General features: G+C 38.5%; 1 protein-coding gene across 26 annotated transcripts in view; it reads right to left on the reverse strand.

Annotated features, from left to right (window-relative positions):
• ZBTB20 (zinc finger and BTB domain containing 20) overlaps window positions 1-16,087 on the reverse strand; it is an 800,060-nt gene that overhangs the window by 142,058 nt on the left and 641,915 nt on the right. The window lies entirely within an intron of this gene.

Raw genomic sequence — 16,087 nt, forward strand, 5'->3', positions numbered from 1 at the left:
CCAGAGTCTGCAGTTCTCTATGTATATCATCTGCTATATATCACCATGTAGGAAGATGTCGTTCTTTCCTACAACTCATTTTTAAAATATAGGCACACTGTGGGTGAAAGAGATTGAGGCTTACAGCCTACAATGCCCTTTAAATCACTGATGAGATTTGTTACCTGCAAGATTAGCTGTGGGCAACTTTTCCTGTATATCTCGACTGAAATGAGCTTCTAAAATAGGAAATTTGGGGAAACGGCATTATCTGCCCACATGGTCGATGGTATCTTTTTGGGGGGGAGGACACATATGATCAGATTCAGTAAGTAAGGCTCTCCCTCTTGACAACAGATAATTGAAGGTACATTTTTTTTTTAAAGGGGGGAAAGAGGTGCTTATGAAGAGAGCAGTGCCATCAGATGTTACTGGAGAGATTAAGTCTCTTGTCCTAAAACAAGAATCATGGTGTATATAAAAGCGAAAACTCCTTCTCAGTCACACTTCGGTGACGATGTTGCTACTCAGGGTGGAACAAGACAACTGCAAGAAATGTCAGGCACTGGAGCCCGCCGGAGGGCAAGTGAGCTGAGGGGCCCATAGCCAGAGTCATTTAGCTTATTTGCACATCAACTGCTTTAACAATGGCTGCTGTGACCTGTCTGAAACACATGGTCCACAGTCCGTCAATTTAGGGGGAGGAGGGACCACTGCTTTTGACATTGGTGGGTCCTCCTGCACGTCTCAAATCACCTGATAGGCAAGAGCCCAGAGCAGAGCAGTGAGGTGCTCAGTAAATTCGTGCTGGGTGAACAGGGTGAAAATGGCAATGAGCTTTGGAGTGAAACAGATCTTTATAACATTGCAGAAGTCATGGCCACGCTCAGAGCCTCAGTTTCCCTATGCGTAAAAGGTGGTAATATTAATCCCATAAGGTTTTCTTGAGCATGACATGAGCTCACATATATAAAGCCCATGGATGGTATTACATGGTAATTACTATTGAGGCAGGCATAAAATGAGGGTGTAAATAAATAAAACTGCATACTCTGGATGTGCTGAGTGGGATATATTCAAAGCATGTAGGTTCAGGACAGGAATACTCACAGCAAAGCAAGGATCTAATACACAGATTTCTATTAGAAAGGGTTGGCAGGAGGGATTATCAAGTTTAGAATCCGAAAGTTCTAGAATTTAAACTTCAAAGATCATCTGAGGACTGTTTGATCTCTTCCTACCCAGACGTCGGTATATTTCCCAGCTCATAATAATAACCAACATATTACCGAGTACTTGATTTGTGCTAAGCACTCTGCTAAGTACTTTACATTTGTGTCCTACTTTAGTGTCACAGCAACCCGAAGAATTAGGCACAATGTAGCCTCATTTCATAGAAAAGGAAACTGAGGAATAGAAGGGTTAGGTCACGTGTTCAAGAGCTCACAGCTAGTAAGGGTGGAACTGGGGAGGAAATCCAGGCAATCTGACTCTGAAGCCCATACCCTCAGCCATGATGCTGGGGTGGGGGGGGGGCACATGGTAGGTCTTACTCAGTAACTACGTGTTGAATAAATGAGCAAGTGCATAGAACACCAGTGTGTTCTGATTTCATTAAAAAATAAGTGGAAATCTGCGCAATCACTGGAGAGAATCTTGTGCTTGGATTATCCAATCTGTACCTGTATCTATTCGGCAGCTCACTTCAGGTGGCAGCCCTTCCTCAGAAGCCAGGGTGAGCCATGTCCCTGTGTGGTGTTGAAAATGGATGAGGCGAAGATTGCTGCCTATGACCACCCAGGGCACTTAAATATCTGACGGCATTTTCAGCACTTTGAGGGTAGTGTTAGCACACGGGTTATTAATTGGCTTAATTCCAGTTCGGATAATTACATCGTGTCTCTTTAATTTTTCCCCGACTATGCCATTCTTCATTTCCTGTCACAAATGTGCTCTTTAAAAAAGCATGTGAACACACAAAAACATATAGTTATATTTAAGGTTTGCATAGTAATATAGGGTGTTCTTTTTTTTCTAAATGATTACTGTATAGTGGCCATGTAATAAATGAATGGGCAAAAGAATTGAAGTCATTGCAAAATAAAGATAACTAGTTGAAGCTAATGTTTGAAATAAACAGATTTTTAAACCATTTCCTTGGTGACAGGATTCCAATCATATATTTTTTTTCTCATGGGCAGATATTTCAAGAGCTGATGACCTGCTCATGATAAGCCGATTTCCCTATACTATATAGTTTCTAGCATAAAAAAAAATAGCAATGAAAACTGATCTTTTAAAGTAGAAAGTAACACTAGGTTCTGAATGGTATAGTATACTGAACTCATGGGTTTTAGAATGTCATTAATACAGTTATTAGACCCTGACTTATTTGGCAGGTTTTTTCTTTGCCAAACATATTACTAGAATAATCTTCAAATTATAGAAGGAAAGGACAAAGGATCCTAACTTAATAAGCTTAGGAAAGTTTGACGGTTATAAACACACACAACCCTTCTTCTTTTCCCAAAGAATTCTTGCTCTTTGAAACACCGACTGTGTCTACATGATACTGAAGAAAATCTCCTGCAGGCATGTATTTGAATCATGTGCACAAATAGTTGAATGTATCCATGGTAGAGCATGGCTTATTAGTCCTTTTCAGTGTACATTTGTATGAACAAGTCACCAAATATAGGGAGTGTAGAAAGTTAAGAGAATAAAGGGTTAATTTATTTACTATGCATGAGAGTTTCTAGACCTTTGCTTCTTTGGCTTTTAGTTCAAAATTCCATGCATACTCTGCACATAATAATAAATGCCATAATTCAATGTATGCCACAATTTGATTTACTTTCAAGCACCTTCTCTGGTTCAGCTCTCAAAGCTTTCCTTCCTATAAACTTCCTCCAAATTATTCTTTGTGGCCCTCAGTGAATCATCATTTAAAATTGGTGTTTGTGGGATGACTCTAATGCTGTGGAGAGATTTGTATCAAACTAGCCCTATTTCCTTTTGAGAATCAGTGGTTACGTTCCATGCCCTTATCTGAGAAGAAGACAAATTGAAAAAAAAAGGAATAAAACCCCGGGCCTTTGCCACCTCTTTGACCCCTGTAATGACAGCAGTCACTCAGTGATTGTCCTCTAGTTTGTCACTCATGCCCTGAGACTGAGCTCTCTGGGACAAGGTCTTTACACCCTGCTTGGCTTGTGTAACGTTACTGCTCAGGGTCGCACCTGCCCATGGTGGTAGACGGTATCTCAGGAGAGCTGGCAGCAACGACTGTTCTCTCTTAGTTCTTCATGTGCAATTACAATGTATTCTTTCTGCGCTTCACGTGTCCAATATGTACAAGACTGGTGATTTGATGCTTCGACTAAAGCAATACTATTGGATAGGTTATTTAAGAATTAAATAGCAAAATCACTTGTATTGGTGATTTTTCTAACCTCGCCACGATTTTTACAGCAAGAAGTCCTCAGACAGCACATTCTAAATTCAAAATTTAAGTGAATTTTGAATTCAAAAGAAAAGTGAACAAGATTTATTCCTAATATTAGAGATGGTAAGCAAGTTCTTGCCTTTAAATTGAAATATCATCTAGAAACAGGTGGATAGATTTAAGGAAGCACAGACTCTTAGACATAGGAAGTATTTAGGAGATTCTCTGGTTCTGTCAGTTTACCGAGAAGAGCTGAAACATTCTCCAGAGACATTTTGTCAGACGAGCTTAAGGTCACACAACTTGGTGGAAGCAAAACTAGTACTGGAATGCAGTTCTTCTGTGTCCTGGTGTCACGTCCTCTTCTTTGTTAAAGAACCTCTTAAATACTCGTGCCGAGAAAGAAGTACCATATTCTTAATGTAGTGTGAGAAACACATGACAAAAGGACTATGGTAGGCTGAATAATGACCCCACAAAAAAATACCCATGTCCTAACCCCCAGAAACTATGAATGTTACCTTATATGGCAAAGGGGTTTTGCAGATGTGGTTAAATTAAGGATACTAAGATGGGGAGATTATCCTGTACTATCTAGGTAGGCTCTAAATGTAATCACAGGGGTTCATATAAGAGAGGGGCAGGAGGATGAGAGCTAGTTGTAGGAGATATGATGACAGAGACAAGAAGTTGGAGTTACTTGTGGAAAGGGTCATGAGCCAAGGAGTACAGATGGCCTCCAGAAGCTAGAAAAGGAAAGTTTCTTTTATTTTTAATATATATTTACATATATTATATATACTATATATTTTAATATATATATTTAGCATATATATGTATTTATATTATATATATTTAGCAGATGTATTACCTTGTTGACTCAAACTGAGCCTGTGATATAAGGACTTCTCACCAGTCTTCAGAAAAATATTGACTAGGATAGGTCAAGAATGGGTCTCTCTCTCTCTCTCTCTCTAGGAACATGCTTCTAGGATGACATAGAGAAATCCATCTAAAGATTATTGATTAATGGATCAGTTGTCTACAGATCCATCTAATCACATTTGCCCATGTCCAGTCTTATAGTGGCTCTTCACTGCTGGATTCGCAATCATACCTTCAAGTCAATCTACAATAGTAGGTTCTAGTTAGAAGCAAACTGAAGGGTTTTGCTGTCTAATTCTTAAGTGTCAGAAGATTTAAACTCATTCTATACAGTGAGGTGCCCTTTTACCAGCCCCTCTCCCGCCATTTGTTCAGCTCTTTCCCAGTGGCAGTCAGAAATGGAGAGAAGAATGAGGCGTGAGGCAGCATCATGCAAAATAAACTTCCTTCTTGTAAGACTATCTTGCCTTAATGTATCATTGCCATTCAGTTACTGCATACAATCTGTAGAACATGGCTCCTAAAACGGTACTCCTTGGCAACATCAGCATTGCCTAGAAAATTGTTGGAAAAATAAATTCTTGGGTGAATCAGACACTCAGAGGTGGATATGTCAGTGACTATGTTTTAAAGATCCCTTTAGGTAATTTTAAAGCCTGGCTAAGAACCACTGTCATGGGGCAAATCTATGAGCCTTGGCAAGCCTGGTGAAAAACATGTGCTATGAGTGAGGTCACCTGCTCACCTGGGTATAACTGTGGCTCTGTCACCAGCAATGTGACCACAGATCATGTTCTCAGTCTATCTCCTCATCTACAAAGTGGGAATGATGATGTTGATGATGATGATAATAATAATAATAATAATAATAATAATAATAAGCCCCCTGTCCATGCATAAGGCTAATGTAACACTTAATAAGATCATGAATATGAAAACATGTTGTAAGTGCAGGACCATCATTATGGAAGAAACATTAATTTGGATAGTGAGTGTCCTGAGACCAAGGTGTTCGGGATGTTGCCTTGCATTTTTACATTAGCTGGGGCTCTGAAGTAGTAAGAGTAAAAATTCAAGAAGCTCAAGATGCCAGGTCTCATTCTGCAAGCCAAAATGAAGGCTGGAAGTCTGTAGACTTGTAAAGGATGAGGCATTGAATGGAAGAGCCACTGACGTTATTAGTTTCTGGAACTAAGTGCTCAATTTCTTGATTTGGAACTCCACCTTTCTATTCATCAGGTAGCAAAATTTAGTGACAGCTCTGAATTCTATATTGCCAATGAAGGCTTGTGGCTTCTGGGATTCAGAACCACACTGCTTTATCAATTCCCAGTGACATTCAGTTTTAGTAAAGTGGCCCAAGATCTCCATCATTTCCATACCATATTTTTAAATATGTAAGATGCTCCAGGAAGCCAGCTCAAAGACAACTGATTTTATTCACAAAGTTCTCAACAGAAAAGACATAAATCTTGACAGGTGGGAAGGCCTATCTAGATCAGAATTGAAACTTGTTTAGGGGCACCTGGGTGGCTCAGTCAGTTAAGTGTCTGCCTTCTGCTCAGGTTATGATCCCGGGCTTCTGGGATCGAGACCCGGTCAGGCTCGCTGCTCAGTGGAGAGCCTGCTTCTCCCTCTCCCTCTGCCGCTCCCCTGCTCGTGTTCTTTCACTCTCTCTCGAATAAATAAAAATAAAATCTTAAAAAAAAAGAAACTTTTTAAAGATATCAAATCCTAAGCTCGTAGGGGGCTGGAAAAAACTCTGATACAACTAGATCAGACACAACCATGATTTTCATAGAAAATCATTAGGATTTTATCCAATCAGTAAGTATGGAAATTCTCAGAATTTACCAAGGACTCTGTATAAGTGGGGGGGGGGGGGGCGCAGAGAAACACTTTATAAAAGACAGCTAACCATCCTTTCTCCTTCTTGTTTGAAACCACAGCAGGTATGCCTTTTGGCTCGAGGGCTCTTCCACCTTCTGAAGATTTAAGTCTACAGGTCACACTTTGGCAACTCCTGCGTACCTTGCAGGACAGTGGTGGTGAGGCACAGACTCTGGGCTGCTGTGTCCTCTGAGCCAGTCACAATGTGAGCATCAGAAGCAGCTGCGCCTTTTAAGAGCTCTGTGTCCTTAAGGAAGTCACCTGCCCTTTTAAACTTAATAGATTTTCCGTTTGTAAAATGTGGATAATATGTGCCTCGCCAGTCTCACAAGTTGTTGAGATCACACACTGAGGATCACAAGGGATGATGTATCTAGAATGCTTTGTAAACTAAGGATCCCGTTTGCTTGGCATTACTGATGTTATTATTATTTACACTGTAGCAGAAGAGTAAAGGTAGGTACAGAAATGTTGGGCATGGTCGTTTGCATACTTTTAGACACTTAAGTCGTGCATACCTCCATGGTTTTCCTCTGAACTTACATGAATCTCTTTGTCAGGTTATGACTAAAGTGGTAACTAATGACGTTATTTCCTTTAAGTCCCTGTATGATCTCTGGGTTGATTATGATCACTTATACATTAAATAGAAACTGCTGCAGAATTTATTATGGGTGTGTTCTGGCCAACTGTACTTTGAGCATATTCCCTGAGTAAGAACAAATTTAGTATTATAAAATTGAAGAAAGCATGGCATCCAAAGCTGGTATGGAGTAGTGAAAAATCTCTTCAAAGGCCATTCCTTGGTTTCTTTAACATCAAACATCTACTTAGAAATTATCTTGTAGTTCAATGAGCATTCCTGAAGGAAAATTTGTTATAAAGCTACCAAGGCGTTCAACATTTCAAAGGACAGGGACATGTACTCTGCCACAACGCAAATTTGAATTTCCAAATTGTCCTAACTCTGTTTAAACAAATCTGTGACTCAAGTTCAGATGAAGATCTCATGGACTGTTGCTATTTTGGTGGCTATACGGATAGATGCTACCCAATCAGTGAGTCCTTCTAATGGAACAGAAATCAACTGTGTGGTATATTTTAATATAAATTATTAATATAACTGTGCAAAAAACACATGTGAGCTTGAACTGTTATTTAAATCTTCAGTTGTTGTTCTGTGCAATTCCACTTTTTCTGTCATGTATCCTTAACTAGACGATAGGCTGCCTGAGGATAAACCCTGACTTTTTCTTCTCAGAATTTCCCATTGCTTCTAGTACCAGTGGTTTATACATAGCATTTGCTTCCAACATATCTCTTGTTTAATTGGGTTCACCTCTCATTGGCTTTTCCTGGGGGCAATTAAGACACATAAAATGCCCATAGATAAATGCATCATTATCACTGAGGTAAAAGTTGTGATTCTTATTTTTTTTTAAATTATGCATTGGGCCACTTATTTTTCCCATGTGACACCTGACCTGACTAATTATGTAAGCGAATAGAAAAACATGATTCTCTTTTAAAGAGCTCACTTTCCATGCAACGGTTTTAGGAATTCAGCTAATATGTCAAGGAGAGTCATTCGGTACAATGATGGTGATGGTGAGGCTCTAAGTACCACAGCTTTGATGGAAAATATTTTAAATTAAAGCGAGCTACCCATAAACTTACACAAACATAAATATGCACTCCCACAAACACACATTTGCACATCCTTAAACTTAAATTAATGCAAAGAAAAGATATATTCTTTTGTTCTAGTGGAATACAAATGATGAAGACTAATAAAGGAATAAATAAAACACCAGGTAACCAAATCAATGTCTGCTCAATTCTGGTCAAGGAGGTGAAGTGAGGTTTCCCTTTGAGTCAGAGAATGTAGTGGATAAAAGGACGTGAATAGCTGGGGGGATTTCCTGAGGCCATTGCAGACCAGCTCACACACTGTTAAGAGGCTCATTTTCATGAGACTTTTGGTTGCATTTGTAACACTTGCTCTAGGTCCCCAAGAGCATTAAGTGCCACATCACAGCACTACAAGAACAGGACTAAATGTGAGAAAGTACATTACAAGGTTCTTTTTCTTTCAGATCCAAATATCCAGGCGTTTATAGGTAGTTTCATGACCGCTTTTTTTCTCCTTTGTTCTTCCTTCTCCCCACCCCACCTCCAACCCCCACACACTCCTTTCAAGCAGGACTGCGTGGAAGGGACTTTCTGTTTTTCAGTGAAAATCTAAATTCTTGTACTTTAAAAAAATGACCAACTGTAAAACCTGTGCATTAGTACAGTTAATTATTTCCATAGGTAGAACATATTTCATTAAAAACAAAAAACAAAAAACAAACAAACCTGGTTGGACTGCTAAATTTGTTCTAGGTTAAGGATTTAGCCACAATTTGGTAAGTATTTGTTCTCTATTAGGCTTGGTGCATATTAATTGGTACATATTTTAACATTTCACTACTGCATTAAATTATTAATAATTTGAAATTATTAGCTGGTACTGCCACCGTTTTCCCAAAGCAATGCTACCCATTTCTTCTAAGCTTGGTCCAAGCACAAAGTCTGCAATCTGATTTGTCAAGGAAATACATGTGAAGTTCAGAAAAAGGATAGGAATCACCAAAAGAATGAGGTTAAATTTCAAAATGATTATGGAGAACAAAAGCTCGCTTAATCCTCACAGTAAATGTAAAAGATAGGTGTTCAGATTTTGTAGATGAAAAATCCGAGGCTCACAGAGGTTAAGTAACTTCGTCAATGTGCACAGTTTAGAGGCGGCAGAGCTGTGTGTCAAACCCTCATCTGTCTGACAAAGCCTCTTCTCTTTTCTTTTTTTTTTTTTTTAAAGATCTTATTTATTTGTCAGATAGAGTGAGAGAGAGAGAGAGCGAGCACAAGCAGGGGGAGCAGCAGGGCGAGAAGCAGGCTCCCTGCTGAGCAAGGAGCCCAATGTGGGACTCGATCCCAGGACCTTGGGATCATGACCTGAGTCAAAGGCAGACGCTTAATCAGCTGAGCCACCCAGGCGTCCCTGTTCTCTTTTCTTTTAAATGTTCCATTCCCAGATACTTAAGGTCTCTGCTACTCAGGAGTTTCTCTGGCATCTGCCATTGGGTACATGGGATGAAATAACAATTGAAACAATTATAATATTTGTTAAATATATCTGTATATGTATTATCCATTAAGTATATGTATACATACTTACTATACATATGATCATATATGCTATGTATATACCATATATATGAATACTTAAAGCCAATACTTACTAGCACTTACAGTGTGCCAAATATTATTCTAAGTACTTTGCTATTTAGTATTTAGTTCTATTAGTTCTTGGAACATCTCCATAAGGTAGAAATCATTATTATTGTCTAGTTTTACAGATGAGAAAACTAAGGCATACAACTAGTAAGTGGCACAGCCCAGGGTACTTTCCATTACCCCACGTCTCTCATGGACCTTCACTTATTTGTTACCTCCTTGAGAACATGCCTGACATCTGGTCTATTCTATCTATCACCTCTTAGGTGATAATGAGTAAATCTTAGAATGTAGGGGAGCTCAAGTATTAACTAGTCAATAATTTATTGCTAGGGATCAAAAAGACACAACTTAGTGGAAAATCCCCATTTGTAGAAGAGAAAGTCCCTAAAGCAAGATATTATGGCTCAGAAAGTAGGGGAGACATTGGGTGGGTGAACTTTCTGGGTCTTTCAAATTATAACACGTGTACAGCCATTAATACATAAACACAATTTAATTTATTACATAAAACCAATTTAATATTTAATGAGGACCTGCTATGAGCAAAGGACTCTGCTAGGATCTAAGCTCTAGAAAATAGCTACAAAGATAAATAAGAAGCCATAAACCTAATATTTAGAATCTGGAAGAAAATAAACACCACATAACTAAAATACAAAACAAAATAAGGCAAATACCATAAAAGGTTGCCAACAGAAATCTGTAGGTTTAGTGGCTTGAGGAATATCATTGGATGACAGACACTGAAGAAAGTTACCTGAAGAAGGCAGTGTTTGAGATGGACTTTGGAATATGGGGAAAATTCCAACAGTTAGAATTTGGAAAGAGAGGTTTTAGGCAAGGGACACAGAATAAAAGCATGGGGATAGGAAAGCACAAGGTATATTTGGGGTTGATTTGATTACTTCTAGAATACTCAAAGGATAGCAGCAGGAGTTTGAGATCGCTGTGGGTGGCACATCCAGTGGAAATATCCAGTGGCAGCTGGAAACCCATCTTCGTAGTACTAGAATTGACAGATTAGAACTAGATACTCAAATCCTTAGGGAGGTGATACGAAGGTCTGGTTGCAGCTGTATGGGCTCAATGAAACTGCCCACAGACTTCAAAAATGCAGTCAGGGAGGAAAGAAGGGCAAACTTACATTTTGTGGGCACACGAAGGGAGAATGGATAAAGGACCAAGAAGGATCATTCATGTGAATAGGAGAATTATGAAAACAGATGCAGTGGAGCCCAAAGGTAAAGAACGCTCTACAGAAGTGGAGATAGATGGACAAACATCCAAAACAGAAACAGTAAAGCTAGCACTGCCAGGAGGAAGAGGTATATTTAAGAGCTGGAGTCTACATCACTGTACCCATCCTTGAACGGACCACCTCTGATTCCTTTATATTTTTTCCCCAAACTCATACGTGTACTCAACCACACATAAACGAACATTTCCCTTTTCTGGAAAAAAAAAGGTTATGGCATTATTAACTCAAACTATATCTGGAAGTTTTATGAGTAAAGTCCGAATTTTTTTTGCTCAAGTTTTATTTAAAAGGTGACTGAGTTTTTGACGTGTGGGTCAATTATTCCTTGGTGGGAGTGCAAATTTATTCATATTTTATTCAACAAATACTTTTGGAGCCTTTTTTATTTGCCAGGCACTGTGCTAAGTGCTGGCATCAGAAGAATTTCCATAAATGCGTAGATGGCTTTTACCTGTGAGCTTTCCTTCCTATGGGTGGTCGAATGGGACAAAATTGATGCCTTTGTGATGATGAGTTTCAGTTCCGGCCCCCTAAGAGTGTTTATGTTCATGTTATTAAGCGCATATTTATGTGTAATTTTTCTGTTCCAAGATTTTTTTTTTCATTTTTGAATAACTTTTGGTATTAGCAAAAGGTACTATAGAAGAACAAATCCACTCCAGGCCAACACAGGAATTGGTTCTCTTGCTTTGCGATGATGATAGTCTAGTATGTGGTCAAGTAGGAATATTTTTCAAGTATTTGAAACAACTATGGAAATCTTATTCTTGATTGTATCCTCTAAAATATAAAAGCAAAAAAAAATCGCTTTAAAAGAAAATTGAAAACTAGTTCACTCTATGTTCCAACTGTTGGGTCAAAATGGAATAAGGAAGCCTTGGGGAAGGGAATCTATAAAAGCTACCCTTGGGGCTTATTTACTAGCTTATTTGCATAAAATTTGCATATGTATATATTTTTCTAATAATGCCCCAAGACATCACTTTAACATTTTTCTTACATGCAAAATTTTTTCCTATAAAATAGGAATCTTGGGGCACCTGGGTGGCTCAGTCATTAAGCGTCTGCCTCCGGCTCAGGTCATGATCCCAGAGTCCTGGGATAGAGCCCCGCATCGGGCTCCCTGCTCCACGGGAAGCCTGCTTTTCTCTCTCCCACTCCCCCTGCTTGTGTTCCCTCTCTCGCTGTCTCTCTCTCTCTGTCAAATAAATAAATAAAACCTTTAAAAAAAAAAAAAGGATTCTTGCTGTATACATTGTTTTGTAACCTGCATTCTTTTAAGACATATTTTTAAGTCCTGCATAGTATTCCATTCTACAGATATAGCAACATATATTTAAGCAATTCCCTAATTTTGGACATTTTGGTTACATTCTGAATTTTTATCATTTTCAATAATGCTTTGTTTTTTACCATTGTGCATAGGATTTGCAATGCTATTATTTACTGGGAAGAAATTTTTGGAAGCTTTAAATCTTAATACTACAAGCAAAGAGAGGAAGGGACTTGCTTAATACATCCACCATAAGCAAAGAAAGAAAAGTCAAATGCTTCTAGGAGCCAGAGTGATAGAGTAAATGAGTGAAGTGGGTATGGCATAAAATATGGGGTGATAGGGACTTTGTCAAACTGGAAAGGACATGGCTTGTTTGCAGAGAGCAGCCCCTGCTCGGGTACAGATAATTGGTGCCATGTAAGAATGCAAATAATACTGCCAGATCTCCAAATTATCAGGGCAAGTTAAAAAAAGCTGGGTTTTTTTTTTGGTAAGATCTATTGATCTTTAAAAGGTTGGCTCAAACTCTCAAATTATTTTTAAGATACTTGATGCCCTCACCCCACCCACCCCCCAACAAAGCTACAGGCTAGCTAGATGCAGCTCACAGGCCACTGGTTTATAACCTTCAAATTAAAGAAAGGGAAACATGGTGTTTGGAAAACATTTCTATATAGGGAGTATATAGGGAGTTAAGCAAATAAAGTTTTGCTTCAAGTTTTTCCAGTAACAAGGGATGCGATGTGGAGAAACTGAACCTCAATACGCAAATCTTGGAAGATAGGTAAATATTGCTTCCCATTAACTAGTAGCTTCTAAAATGTTTCAAACCTCTCAAGGAAACATGCTTTAATTACATAAAACTTTAACCCAGTGCTCTGTATTATGACATCTAATGTTAATTTCCCTTCGTTTTCCATCTGAACTAACATTTCCCATTAACATCCACCTGCACTACTTCCTTTTGTAAAGAGGAGGTGGTATTTGGCTATGCTCTGGTTCTGATTCATGAGAAATCAGCCCAAGCCCAACATTTCTGTTCTTAACAGATTTTGGTTTTTAAATCTGTAGAACACAATGTTTCCCTGGGCTGAGTTCTAGCATGCCAAGTTTTGGCTGGCCACAGACTTTGACATCTGAGTGAAAAATCTTTCAACAATGGCATTTAAACTGAAGAATCAACAGACCTTTAATTATAACACTGCCTGTAATCCCCCCTCCCACTTTTATCATGATGTTCAAATTGCCTCAACTCACTAACTGCACGGACAGCATGTTATTCATTTGCCATTGGAAATATCATAATTTGGAAACTCTGTGACTTGAGATTGTGTATTAATCTTTGAAAAATCAGTATGACTTTATTCACCATAAATTAAAGAGGCATATAGAACGCAAGTCAAAATTACTGATTCATTAGAAATAAGAAACAAAAATCACTCGGCATATAATTTCTTAACTTATCTAAAATGGTCAAGATTTATTTAGATAAGAGTAATATTTCTACTTGGAAATTAGACATTAAATATATCAAAATACAGAGTTTCTTCTTTGTGAGGTTTCACTAAGTGCCTCCATATTTCTCCATAAAATGTTAAGTGACCATTTTTTATGGCTTTTTTATGACACGGTCTCAGATCACCCTATGTTTCCCTTATATACAAAATATACTTCTATACTGCTAAAGTACATCAGGAATCCTTTGAAAACTTTCTCTTTAGAAGTCAATGTTGCAAAATACTCAGTTTATATTCAACCTGTCTATCTGAATATATTTATTGGGCAAATTGAGATTAAAAATATAAATGTGGAAAATGTTCATTTCCATTGTTAAACCTACATAAGTTAAGTTTTTGTTTGTTTTTAAATATAGAACCTGGTTACATGGAACATGGGCATAATTTCAGTCCCTTTTCATCTTGAAGAGAAACCTGGCTCTAGATTTCCAGGAAATGTATTTATTTAGACCAAACAATAGGCCAAGCTTTTATACGTAATTTCTAATCTTCATAATATGTCTGAAAGATGGATATCATTAATCTGGGTCAAATTATTTGATTTATTAGAGCCTCAGTTTCTTTATCAGTAACAGATTAATGATAGGGGGTTCGGAGTCTTTTTTTGTCCATGGATTTTGAGTGTGGAGTTTGGAGGCAACCCCAGATCTGACTTCAAAGCCTCTGCTTTCTCTTTTGGGGGAATAAAAATGTCTCCCTGAAAATGTAGACACTTTTCCTTGTGTAATCGACCTTGCTTTCTTGTTACAAAAGGTTATCAGAGAGGTCACATTCTTAATTATGTTTAGCATTACCTTATGATTCTGAAATTCATCTTCATCCAGAGTATAAAATTCATATTCTAAGAAAAGATGCAGAAGTCATAAGTCTCTGATTTCCTGGACAGACCTGGTTTCAAATCTTGCCTTTTATTATACCCACAAATATGCTTATATTTATAAAATTATGTCCTATCTATGTTCAGAAAATAAGGTCTCTCATCATCTACTTTGTGTGTAAAGCCAAAAAGGTCCAGGAAACCAGTTCTGACCAGTACAGAACACTGAAGAATTGGATCCTCCAAGGTAGAACCAGTAGAGGGAATCCAAATCAAAGTTGCTGAGGGGAGTGGAGATGATAAATGATATTAATAGTAGTAATTACATGTATTGGAGACTTAACAAAATGTTGCCGATTCCATGTATCATATTTAATCTTCACAATACGCCCATTTCACGTATGAGAAAACAGAGGCTTAGAGATGATAATTAACTTGCTTATATTCATGTGCCTAGTGAGTAGCATCTGTCTCCAGTGTTTAAGCCTCACTTATTTTACTAAACTATCTCCCAAAGCAGGAGAACAAGATTTAAAAAGGTAAATTTAAAGAGCAGTTATAAGATTATAAATAGGAGATGGAGCATGCCTCAGGATTCGGAGTGGGAACAGAGTAGGAATGAAGTGGTGAGTCCAGCATGGTGGAGGCCAGCAGGTGTCTGATGTAGGGCAGGTCATGAGGTCAGATATAGGGGTGTCATGTGACATTAAAAGTAGAGCAATATGCACAGGAGAGAGAGAGAGAATAGAGAGAGAGGATAGGTAGGGGGTGGTAGATAAGATAAATTGGGATGCTTGGCTGATTGCCTATGTTGTTCTCTTTTACAAATGTAAGTAAAGCTTTGTGTGTTGGGGGACAGAAAGAAACATCTCTTTTCACGTGTCACTGACTGGAGGGGGGAAGAAACCCAGCTGTCTAACGAGCTTCTTTTTTAAAATACAAATTTCTCCAAGAGGGTCAAATGCCATTCACACCTTGGAGTAAACTACTTTAATGAGGTTACCAGACCACTTGAGTGTAATTAAAGTCGAGAAGCCACAGTTTGGGGAAAGGTAACAGATAAGGATAACCAGAGCTGAAGCATGGAAGAGGGGTCTGGGCGGTGATTCCCTAGGGGAGTGGGAGGGCACCACATGTAATTCTGTGCAAATACTGTTAAGATCTATGTAAATGTAAAATACTAGCATCATTATCATTAATTCTACTCTGTACTTGTGTTTAGAATTTTGGTAGCAGCCCGTGGCGGAATCAAAATCACAACTGGTTGCTGATTTCTGATGTAAATACTGAGCAGAATGCCCTACTTTGTAGCAGTTCCTCAATAAATAATTGTTGAGCAAATGGGACGTCAAAATTAGTTTGGAAGCTGGAAACTCTCAGACTTCCCAAATTCCAACCTGTTCCTCCAGTCTAGGTTAATCCAGCCCAACCTGTCAGGTACAGCGAACTGTTTCCTCTGTGGGAGGAAGGGAGAAAGAATATAGAAAGTGGAGAAAGAATTGATACCTCAGCCCTCTTCTTTCCGCCTCCGTGGCCTAGTACAGCATGCTCTAGATTTTGTGGGGACTTCAGAATGTAGCTCCTATGAATGCTGAGGCAATGCTGTAATGATGGGGCTATATGAAAGTTAAATTGTGAGTTGTATGATGAAAACCTAACAAAGGGATATGTTAAGGACGAGCCCATTAATGAGAACGCTCATCTGCCCCCACCAGAATCTCGTTAAGCTCCTCTATCC

The sequence above is a fragment of the Halichoerus grypus genome, chromosome 1 (genome assembly GCF_964656455.1).
Source record: "Halichoerus grypus chromosome 1, mHalGry1.hap1.1, whole genome shotgun sequence".
In the NCBI taxonomy this organism is placed as follows: Eukaryota; Metazoa; Chordata; class Mammalia; order Carnivora; family Phocidae; genus Halichoerus; species Halichoerus grypus.